The following is a 12,559-nucleotide window of genomic DNA, read 5'->3' as shown; positions in this document are numbered from 1 at the left end:
TCAGCCTCTCGATGTCAAAGTTTTCTGTGGCGCAAAATGACTGGCTACTAAATAATCCTGGGAAAACTATTACAATACACGATCTTGTTGGTATTGCCTATACAGCCTTTACTGCAGCATTTGTGCCAAAAATATAGTTTCAGGTTTTGCAAAACCTGAAATTTATCCATTTTCAAGAAATGCTTTCATGAACGAGGATTTTGAATGTGCAGCGGTCATAAACTGACAATTTTCAGAGTATCGTACGGCTTAAACAGAGGAAAATATGGTTGCTTTAGTAACTGAAGTACCACAAGTTGTTGAACCAGTACTGTTTACTGAAAACAACGTATCAAATGTTCAATACTCAAACGAACCCTATCGTGATACATTCAAGGAAAATCTTCTATCACCTGAAATTGCAACTTCCATTCCCAAAAGCTGGTCCGAGACAAAACACTAATCGAGGAAGGAAGAAGGGAAAATCACGTATTTTAACAGAGACGCCAGAAAAAAATTAGTTTGAGAATTCCAGCAAAAATTTTAAGATCAAAAGAAACACTATTGCACAGCTTTAACAAGCGACTCAAGATAGTTAAAAATGCCAAGCGTCAGATTCGGATGAAAGTTGTGCGTATTCAGTGAATAATGATACAGATCTGCACTTCAATTTTTATGATGACTCATCAGTTGATCTAGTTGAAACAGGAAAGGGAGAATGTACTAGTTTGAGTTATGACGATTTGAATCCAAACGACTTTATATTAGTGGAATGTTCCAATAAAAAAAAACGATAAAATGCCTGCGATTTTTCTAAATTTCAGATGGGTCGATTAATTATTATTTAAGTCATTTTTGTGAATTCAAGTTTGTTTATTTAAGTTTTTGGTTTTTTTATTATAAAAAAATAATACATTTATTTCATTAAAAAATCATCTTTTTGTCTTATGAACCAATAAAAAAACTATTAGAAAGACTGCCCTTCAAAAGTGCCCCAGCCTAGTTCAAAGCTGCCCCACCTGGGGGGTACATGAACATAATTACTTGCTGCATTTCAAAAATGATAATAAATCCAGATCGTTTTAAAAATAACTTATTTATAGACTCAAACTTAAGTTTATTTCCATTTTATTAGTAAAGGTGTTCAAATGTGCCCCCCTCTCCCCTACATTCATTTGTCTGGCGTCAATTGCTCTCATGTGAAATTTTGTGAAGAAGGAAATCCAATGAACCTTGAATCATATATTATGAAAAAAAATTAGGTTTAGAAAACTTCAGTGTTCCTAGAACTCACATTAACCAAAAAGTCTTTGTTGAAAGAGTTCTTGGCATCAAGCTACGATGATGATTTTACCAGATGTTTTTTTGACATTTGGTAAAACTTTAAAAACAAGACAATCGACAGTCTTACATCACAAATTTACATAAACTACTATTTAATTGGTTTAATGTTTCGAATATCTCAAAAACAAATCGATAAACCTACAAAGCTTTCATTGCATGTTTTTCGAAGTTCTTGAAACTATAGTTCTGACTTATTAAAAAAATACCTTTAATAATTCTTAAGGCCATCACTGTGAATTTCACTTTTAAAATTAATTGGTTTTTAAAAAAAGTTGCACAATATTCATATTCCAACACGCAAGACACCTCACACCCAATATAAGCCCAAGAACAGAGGGCCATTGAGTGTTTTGAACACTCATTTTCTTTATAAGTTCAAAGAACGGCTATAAACAAACGTCAAACAATGATCTTTTATTTTCGCAATTTAATTATATTATATTGAGAAAAGTGCATCAATAAATTCTTGGTATGTTGTAAAATCAATGGCTTGGCTATGCATTATATTGAAGTATTTATCTCAAAGCAGAATCATCATAAGATCACAAAACACAGGGTCGCAGACAAGATTTATTTTCGAATGAAGCTGATGTTGCGTAGGCATGCGTTCTTTATCATTAATTTTTGTTTGGAGTATTAGAATAGAGCCCATATTTCACATTGCCCTATGAAAACACTTCAAGGGTGCTAAGTAATAAGATCTCGGTGGGTTATTCAAAATGAAACCTCTTATTGGAAAACACTGTACTGTGCTATACATAAAATACCTGCCAGATATCTGTTTACACTTTGTAAGGGTCTTGAGATAAGTAATTTGAAGTCGGTCTTAAGATGGAGGAATGATCAGGGAATCATGCCAAGAATTCAAAAGAAACGAACGACGTTTAAAGCTCTCGTATAGTAACGTAGCACATCGTTAATGGTGAGGGTACAAAGTAGAGGACCTAAGTGGCTACCTTGGGGTACCCCAGAGGTAGAAAGCAAGGGGTAGAAGATAGCGCCTTTTAAACGCGGGATGTTTTGAAAGACTACGTTCCTGGTTTCTTTTGTAAATAAAAAAAGTATATTTATTTTGTTTACATATATAAATAGTTTGTTGAACTTAACACTGCTGTTGAGTGTTAAGGCTATGGCACCTTTGAGATGACTTTAACATTATTGTTGGTCTTCTTAATTTATGACTCCATTAAATGAACAGACGCAAAGCTTTATGGCTTATTCCTCTTAAGTCACAATCACACAATCAGCCAGCAGCATTGGCAGTCAAGTTATTGTAAGCGCCACCGCGCCGCCGGCCGTCCGCCGCTTCCACCGCCATCACCATCGCCACCTGCCGCCATGTTATAGACATTATAGACCTATTTCTAAAAACACCATAAATGTGACTCTCGCTTTTTTTTATTTTAATTTGTTTTTCTTTTTAAATCAATTCAAAGAAATTAATCCATAACAGAAGATTTGAATGGCTTTTTTATGTAGATTCTAATCAATCTAATGACAAAAAAAACTTAATTGGAATGTTCTTTTTTGTGAAGTCTTTAAGATTGTTTGATCGCGGAAGAGCACGCAAAAATTGTGGAGAGATCTCTTTCTTATAACTTTCGCCTTTTCTAAGGTTATGTATTTATGTCGTCTGTAGATCTGTTTTTTATCTAACAGAAATGGGTAACATTATTTTAGTTTCGATATAAGAATATATCTTTGGGATCATAAAACTAGGTGAATGATTTAATTAACTTATTTATCGGAGCTGATAGGAAAGCCTCAAGAAAGATCAACAACAAACATAAACTTGCTTGATGCGTTTTAGTTCTATAATAATCGTAAAGTTTATATATTTCCTGATGTGTTAATTGCAATTTTTGGATAGCCATGTTTGATAAGATTAAAAAGAAGCATACATGACTTTTTGAACATAATTCTGTGGATAAAGATTGCAAGAAGACTTTATTGGTGCTTGAGGAATTTTAATGCAAGAGGTTTAGATTAAACGGCCAAGGTTATAGGGTAGGTTTACGAGTTTACTTAGAACAAGTTCTTTGCTCAATAATAGAAATGTTAAGGGCTTTTAAATTTTGTTGTTTTTTTTATGAATAACGTTTATTGAGCATGAATAAAACGAACAAAAAAACTCATGATTTTACGCTTAAAAATGGAAAGGTTCCTGGGGTAGAATTAAAATCAAACATAGTTGAACAACAAAAAAATAAAAAATAAATAATTTAAAATAAAGGCGACAACTGAAATTCATCAATTTGTTTTGAATCGAGCAAACAAAATATAAAGTAAAGTTTGTATCAGTTCTCAGTACGCACTGGGTTCAAGAAATTAAACAGACCTAGTAATTTAAATTAAGCTGTCAAAACAACAACACAACGTATACATTGGCTGCGTTCAATCACAAATAAAAAGGGTATCCAAATCAATAACAGCTGGGGTGTCAAAAAACGAATTCAAAGGCATTCAAGAATTTTTGGAATTTGACAGAACAGTTGAATCGACGTAAGATTGAATTTTAAGACGTCTGAAAACTACATACTTAAATGTTTTGTTTTAAAAAACTTCAAAATTATTTTATATTTCAATAACTTTGGGACATGAAAGTGAAATGTTTGTGAACAAGTGAAAGTTGTTTTTATTTTAAACCAGCTATTTTAATTAAGGTATCCAATTAGGTATCTAAAAGTCCATATATCCCAGGATGGACAATCTCGAAGGATCCGTTGCCACAATGCAATCGACGGATTCTATAGGTCGGTCCCTTACCGTTAAACTAACGGTAAAATGGCTGACATTATTAAATAAAATGTTATTGTCACCAATCATATTAAAAGCTCTTTTTAATACTTTCTTAAAGGCTTAAGTAAGTTGTTGGAGATCAGCCAACAGATGGGAGTTATACCCAACTCTTAGAAGTATATGGTGATTTTTCTTCGTAAAAAGATTAAGATTTCGAATTCTTTTCGCGAACAATTTATTAGATCTAGGAAAGAGTACGAATTATAAAGAAGATTTACATATAAACAATATGTTTGGTCTCTTAAGCTGAAAATAAAAACTAATTTGAAGTGTTTTTGGTCATTTCTAAATACTAAAAGAAAATCAGTTGGCATTCCTTCCAGTATTTCTTGCAATGGTATTTTTTCTGAAAATTAAGAAAATATTTGTAATAACTTTACTTTATTTTATTTCAATTCTAACATTAATGTTGGTGACCTTTCTTTATCAACAGTTGATGTATTAAATGCTTTATCGTCGCTTGAAAATAGTTTCCCTTCTGCACCGGACAATATTCCACCTTTAGTTTTGAAATTTTGTAAATAGTGTAACCTTAAAACCCCACTTTGTTTTATTTTTAATTTGGCCTTGAAACAAGGAGTATTTTAAGATATATGGAAACATTCTCTGATAATTCCTTTACATAAGTCTGGATCTAAAGCATCTGTGGAAAATTATAGACCTATTGCTAAGCTGCAGCTAATCCCCAAATTATTTGAAGCAATTGTTAAAATTAAATTTTATAGTTTAGTTCAAAACCATATTTCCCTGCATCAGCATGGCTTTATGAGTGGTAGGTTTACCTCAACAAATTTAACAATTTTCACAAATTACTGTCTTGGTTGTTTAGAAAATCGTGCTCAAGTGGATGTAATCTACACCGATTTTTCCAAGGCGTTTGATCGGGTACAAAAAACCCAGGAGCTTCAAATCGATACCCACCACCTCTTTATCGATTTTAAAGCCGCGTATGACAGCATCTATAGGGAAGAGCTCTACCGAGCAATGTCTAGTTTTGGCATCCTTGTCAATCTTATCCGTTTGTGCAGAATGACGATGGAGAATGCACGCTGCTCTATCAAGGTCGGAAAAGATCTTACCGATGCGATTGATGTCAAAAAAAGGTTTTAGACAAGGCGATGCACTGTCATGCGACTTCTTCAACATCGTTCTGGAAAGAATTGTGCAAAACTCAACCGTCAACACTAGAGGCACAATCTTCCAAAGATCCATCCAATGACTCGAATACGCAGATGATATGGACATAATTGGAAGATCAAAGCGTGATGTCAGTGGAGCGTTTTTGAGGATTGCGACGGAAGCGAAGAATATGGGTTTAGTGGTCAATGAGGGCAAGACCAAGTATATGCTGTCATCAAAAAAGGACACTGAACGACGACGTCTTGGACAAAACGTCACCATGGACAGCTATAACTTTGAGGTAGTTAAGGACTTTGTCTACCTAGGAACCGCTATTAATGCAGACAACGACACCAGCGCTGAAATCAAACGAAGAATAACTCTTGCAAATCGCTGCTTCTTTGGACTTAGGAGGCAATTGAGAAGTAAAGTCCTCCCTCGAGCATCTAATATCACCATATACGACACTCGTATAAGACACTCATCATCCCGGTTCTCATTTATGGCGCTGAGGCCTGAACCCTGTCAAAGAAAGATGAGAGCGTCTTAGGATGCTTCGAGAGAAAAATTCTTCGGGTGAGTTTTGGTCCCGTACGCATAGATGGAGAATGGAGGAAAAGATATAACGACGAACTGTACGGGCTGTACAGCGACACTGACCTAGTTAGCAGAATTAAAGTCCAACGGCTTAGATGGCTAGGACATGTAGAGTGGATGGACATCAACTCTCCAGCCCGGAAGGTCTTCGAATAGAATCACTCAGGTGGCGAACCCAGGTGGGAGAGGACCTCAACCAACTTGGCGTGTGAAACTGGAGACAGCTAGCTAGGGACCGAGCTGGCTGGAGACGCATGTTAGTTGAGGCCCAGGTCCGCCCCGGACTGTAGCGCCACCTTAAGTAAGTAAGTAAGTTTGATCTGGTACAACATTATGTTCTCTTGAAAAAACTTGAATTGCTTGGATTCCACTCCAATCTCCTTAAATGGAACAGAAGCTATTTAGTTGGACGAAGACAATATGTTAAAATTTGTGATGGTCTTTCCAATAAAATACAAAATTTTTCTGGTGTACCACAAAGTAGGTACCTTGGTCCACTCCTTTTTATTTTATTTGTAGATGATTTATTGAATTGTATTAAAAGTTCTAGATGTCTTTTATATGCTGACGATCTCAAGATTTTTAGTTCTGTAAATTCTTTATCAGATGCTAGTAAAATTGAATTGGATATTGATAATATTATTACCAAGTGGTGTTTCATAAATGGCTTTAATTTTAATGTAAAAAAGTGTAGTATTGTCAGACTCACAACGCTCCTCTTCGGATGTGGAACTGCAACGGCAAAATATGATTAGCTCATTAAATTCCGACCTACACAGCATTGTACAATGGGGAATAAAAAATCGTGTGGAATTTAATGCTTCGAAAACGCAATGCTGTCTTGCATCGTTAAAGCGAGATAAACCGTCTTTGCCACTATCTATGAGTGGCACTTGCATCAACGAAACAGAAAATCTTGACATCCTCGGAATGTGCATCAGCAACCACCTATTGTGGAGCGATCACATACGCGATGTTGCCAAAAATGCCGCAAGATGTCTAGGTTTTTTGAGACGTTGCAAGAAATTTTTTTCTCCGTCTGATCTGGCTACAATCTACAAAACCTATATACGTCCGAAACTTGAATATAACTCTCATCTCTGGGCTGGTGCTCCAGTAACTTATTTAAGCCTCTTGGACAGTATTCAAAAAAGAGCTTTTAAAATGATTGGTGACATTAACATCATCAACTCGTTTACATCACTCGAACATCGACGCAAAGTTTCTTGCCTCACCCTTTTTTACCGTTATTTTAACGGACTATGCTCTAGTGAAATAGCCAGTTGCATTCCTCCCCTTAAACGATTTAACCGTAATACCCGCGCTTCTAGGAATGCCCATCAGTTTACCCTTGAGCCCAACTTCGGACGTACTATGAAGTACAGAGATTCTTTTTTTAGCTGTACTACGCGAATGTGGAACGCCTTGCCACGCTCTATCTTTTCCTGTCATTGCAATGTTCAGAAATTTAAAACCAATGTACACCGACACCTCCTATCCAACCCTTCCCTCTTTTCCTAATGCTCACACTGTGTCTTTGGCATATTAAAGGTATAAAAAACCCTTTTAGTGTTTCCCAATTATAAAAAAAAAACGCTTAATAAAATAAAGGACCCGATATATTTTGATTACAAAATTGAGAATCAGTTTTTAATGAGGTTAACAAATCAATAGGATCTTGATGTGTTTTTTACTCGAATGTAAATTTTTCTCTCCAAATTGATAATGTTATTTCAAAAGCTAACACAGTGTTGGGATTTATTTCAAGAACTTCTAAGTCACTCGAACAACCTTATACATTAAAAACTCTTTTTGTATCCCTTGTAAGACCTTTATATTGTTGCCTAATATGGAATCACTTTACACAATCAAGTATTTAAAGGATTGAAAAGGTTGAGAAGAGACTTACAAAATTTGAATATGCCTCCTTATGAGACCAGATGTGCTTTAATTGACTTTAAACTTTTAGTATCTAGAAGAAAATTGTATTCAGTACTCTTTGCTTACGATGTGCTCAACTCTTACATAGATTTTTCAAAATATGTTCCATCTCGGAATTTGCGTCTTAGAAATGGTAATTTTCTATATGTTTCTTTTCATAGCACAAATTATACGAAACATAATCCAATAACTGCTTCTTGTATTGCTTTTAACGAATTTGAGTATGTAATTGATTTTAATAAAAATAGATTAGATATTAAGAAAGATGTATTCAATTTTTCGTAACACTATGTTTTTACCACTGTCAATTTGTAAACATAATGTTTGATTTTAATTTAGTCTCCATAAAGTATTGTAACTTGAAAGACGAATAAATAAATTCAGAAACATGCATGAAATCATTATTTAAATCGATAGTATGGTCCATATAATTTAATTGGAAGATTATTTCACGCAAATGTTGACCTTAACTGCGCCTCGAATGGGCCATCCAATTTTGGAATACTCTTTCCAACATTTCTGCCGGTATCTCACGAATAATTGCTTTAATGTTGTCTTCCAAGACATCAATCAATTGAAGCGAGCTGGTCTGTATAGACATTAGCTTTAAACATAGCCCCACAAAAAATAGTATAAAGGCGTTAAATCGCACGATCTAGGGGGCCAATTGACCGATCCGAACGTGAAATGTTTACCAAACTCGACTCTCAATAAGTCCATTGTTGGGCGTGATGTGTGGCATGTGGAACCGTCTTATTGAAACCACACGTCATGCAAGTCAAGCTCTTGCATTTTGGGCAAACAAAAGTTGAATATCATGTAACGGTAGAGCTCAGAAGAAGAAGAATTAGTGGAAGAAGAAGTAGTAGTGAAGAAGTACGGTTTAATGATGCCACCAGCCAATACCACCTCACCAAACTGTGACTTTTCTGAATGCATTGGTAGCTCTTGCAACGCTTCTAGCTGATATTCACTCCAAAATCAACAATTCTACTTATTTTAGCACCCATTGAGAAAAAAATGAGCTTTGGCGATGAACTTTCTTAACAGAGCCCGCATTTTGATAACAAAATTTAATAATTTGCAAGCGTTAATCGTTTGTTAGACGATTCACGGTTAAATTATAGACCAAAGTGAAGATGTTTGACAGTGAAATGTTTGCATCATTTCAGAAAACCTACAAATATCGCGACAATATTTGCGACCGACTTCGAGTATGTGATTGTTCCACAACAGGTGGTTAGTAATACACATTCCCAGAATATCGAGATGTGTACACATATCTCACTTCTCTTTCGTTTCTTACTTTTACTTTTATATTGCTGTTTCACACCCGAAGAAAAGTTATATGGTTTTGAATACGAATATGAAAAGCTAGAAGTACTATCAACACCGAAACAATTAATAAGATAAAGTATCGGAGACAGAACAGAGCCCTGTGGCACACCAGCATTATTTTTGGTTTTCAGGCTTCTAATACTTTTGGTAAAGAGCGGCCCGAAATGTAATTCCCAATAACTGATCAAAACTCAATGCACGCATTTTCGATAAGAGAGCCTTATGGAAACCCTAGCAAATACTCTAATCCGCTGATGGTAAAGCGTGAGTAAAAGGAGATGAAAATTTAATCATACTAAAATATTTATGTTAGATCAATGTTAGCATTTTAGGGTAATTTTTAAACTTAGATCTTTACGTCGAATAAAATAAAAATCATAACGATAGACACATTAAAAATAAAGATATAACCTTTTTAATAGAGAAATTATGTTTTTTATTTTTATAGCCGGTAAAATAATACTATTAAAAGTAATTAGAAGTTAATGAAACTTTGAATATGTGTTAAATTAAATAAAAGCTGGCATAAGCTATTAAAAAAGTTTTAACTTTTAGTGTTGTAGATATTTCGGAGAATTCAACGATATTTGCATCTGTCATGTTTAACTTAAGTCGTTTTTGTTTTGCAAACAGTCGGTTATTGAACATTTAAATATTTTAATATTATTGCCGTAGTTATACCGGAGTAGTATTTTAAAATCGTGGTTAAGTTCTTTACAAATAAAATGAAAAACAATAAACCTTTAAGGCTTCCTTGTAGGATGGAACCCACATTAAATATTAAAGCCTTTAGTTTATGGGATAAATGTTGATGTATGTCACCAAACTTTATCCAAACTAATTTATCCGTAAAAATACATTTTACTTGTTTCCTATATTCAAAACAAAAAGAAGTGGAATTAAAAATGATTGTTGACTGTTGCAAGCAATTGATTAACAATTAAGAATGAATATGTGTTTCATAAGCGCTTTCTAAACTTCCATGAAAAATTAATTTACAAAAGATTCATTGACTAGAATATAAGAGGAGTACGATACACATTTTTTTAATCCAATGAAAGATGGTAAACCAACAGAAATAAGGCTTAAACACTGTTCAAGTTTTAAAATACTGAGTTCAATTGAATCTTCATGAACACTAAGATGATAAAGTGAGACAAATTTTGGGACGAAAAATTTTCTTTATTTTATTTTAAATTGTTCAGAAATTAACTAAAGTATGTTTTAACTCATATTCAAGTTTATTAAATAATCTACAAAGAATGTGAAAATAGGCTATACATGAATAAGTTCGGAGCTCATTCTTAAATCTAATATTCTAAAAGCTTTCACTTACTTACCAACTTAAGGTGGCGCTACGGTCTGGGGAGGACCTCAGCCTCAACCAACAGCCAGCTCGGTCCCTAGCTAGCTGTCTCCAGTTTCGCACGCCAAGTTGGTTGAGGTCTTCACCCACCTGAATGCGCCTCCTGAGTCGCGGTCTTCATCTACTGCGCCGCGCCGCGCCGTCCCTCGGGATTGGATTCGAAGACCTTCCGGGCTAGAGCGTTGATGTCCATTCGCTCAACATGACCCAGCCATCTAAGCCGTTGGACTTTTATTCTGCTAACTAGGTCAGTGTCGCTGTACAGCCCGTAAAGTTCGTCGTTGTATCTTCTTCTCCATTCTCCATCTATGAGTACGGGACCAAAAATCACCAGAAGAATTTTTCTCTCGAAGCATCCTAATACGCTGTCATCTTTCTTTGACATGGTCCAGGGCTCAGCACCATAAATGAGAACCGGGATGATGAGTGTCTTATAAATGGTGATTTTTGATGCTCGAGCGAGGATATTACTACTCAATTGCCTTCTAAGTCCAAAGAAGCAGCGATTTGCAAGTTGTTCTTCGTTTGATTTTAGCGCTGGTGTCGTTGTCTGTGTTTATAACGGTGCCTATAGGTAGACAAAGTCCTTAAATACCTCGAAGTTATAGCTGTCCATGGTCGTTGTTCAATGTCGAAATGCTCAAAAACGCTCCACTGACATCATGATTTGACCTTTCAATTATGTCCATATCATCTGCGCATCCGAGTCATTGAATGGACCTTTGGAAGATATGCCTCTAGTGTTGAAGGTTGAGTTTTGCACAATTCCTTTCAGAACGATAATAAAGAAGTCGCATCGGTGAGATCTTTTCCGACCTTGATAGAGCAGCGTGGGATAGGTTTGACGGGGATGCCAAAACTAGACATTGCTCGGTAGAGCTCTTCCCTATAGATGCTGTCATATGCGGCTTTAAAATCGATAAGGAGATGGTGGGTATCGATTTGAAGCTTCTGGGTTTTTTCCAAGATCTGCCGTAGTGTGAATATTTGGTCGATAGTGAAATTTCCTCGTCTGAAGCCACACTGATAAGGACCTATCAGATTGTTGACGAACGGCTCCAGACGTTCACATAATACGGCAGAGAGGATCTTATATGCAATGAGACTGATGCCTCTGTAGTTGGCGCAATTTAGAGGGTCTCCTATCTTATATATCGGGAAAACTATGCTGAGATTCCACTCATCGGGCATGCTTTCTTCCGAGCTTATTTTGCAGATGAGTTGGTGCATGCTCCATACCAAGTCATCGCCTGCTGCTTTGAATAGTTCAGCAGCGATGCCTTCAGCTCTAGCAGCTTTGTTTGACTTAAGTTTAGATGTAGCTATCTTCACTTCGTCTAGGTCGGGTAGACGGAATTGTTGATCTGCGTTGAGTGGCTCTATCTCCCTTACAGCGCAATTCGGTTTGTCATCACCGTTATATAATTTGAAGAAGAAGTCTTTCAATATTCTCAACATAGATTGCGGTTCTACTACGATATCCCCCTGATCGTCCTTACAAGCTTTGTTTCGGGGCTTGTACACGTGGAGTTTTTTTTTTACCTTTTGGTAAAATTTACGAACCTCATTCCTGTTGTGACATCCCTCTATCTCCACGATCGCGTGCTTCTCATGCTCTCTTTTTTTCCTTCTAAGCAGTCGGTGTTCCTCTCTCCTCTTCTGCTCGTAGAGCTCGCGAGCAGCTCTGGTCCTTCTGTACAGCACCGTTTTGTATGGATGTTGTTTTGCCGCACTTCATGAGGCGGCATATCTGATGGCTGCAAGGCAATGTTGGTCAATGCTTAATGCAGGCAACATTGGGCTTCTTAAGAGGTTACTAGAGACTCTATCGAAAAAGGACATAACAGTCTCTTGCGATTGTAACCGTCTATCGTCGAAACTCTCACATTACTTCCTTGTTTTGGCTTGGACCGTGATAGCCTCAGCCGTACCTTGGCTACAACGAAGTAGTTTTCCGACTTCCGAGTCAATGTTGGCATCTTGCAAAGTTCGGACATCCTGTATACTGGAGAACTGCGTACTAGCTACCAGAACGTCTCGCACCGCAGCGAAATCGATCAGTCTGAATCCGTTTTC

This window comes from Eupeodes corollae, chromosome 1 (genome assembly GCF_945859685.1).
Source record: "Eupeodes corollae chromosome 1, idEupCoro1.1, whole genome shotgun sequence".
In the NCBI taxonomy this organism is placed as follows: domain Eukaryota; kingdom Metazoa; phylum Arthropoda; class Insecta; order Diptera; family Syrphidae; genus Eupeodes; species Eupeodes corollae.
This window is presented reverse-complemented; position numbering follows the sequence as displayed.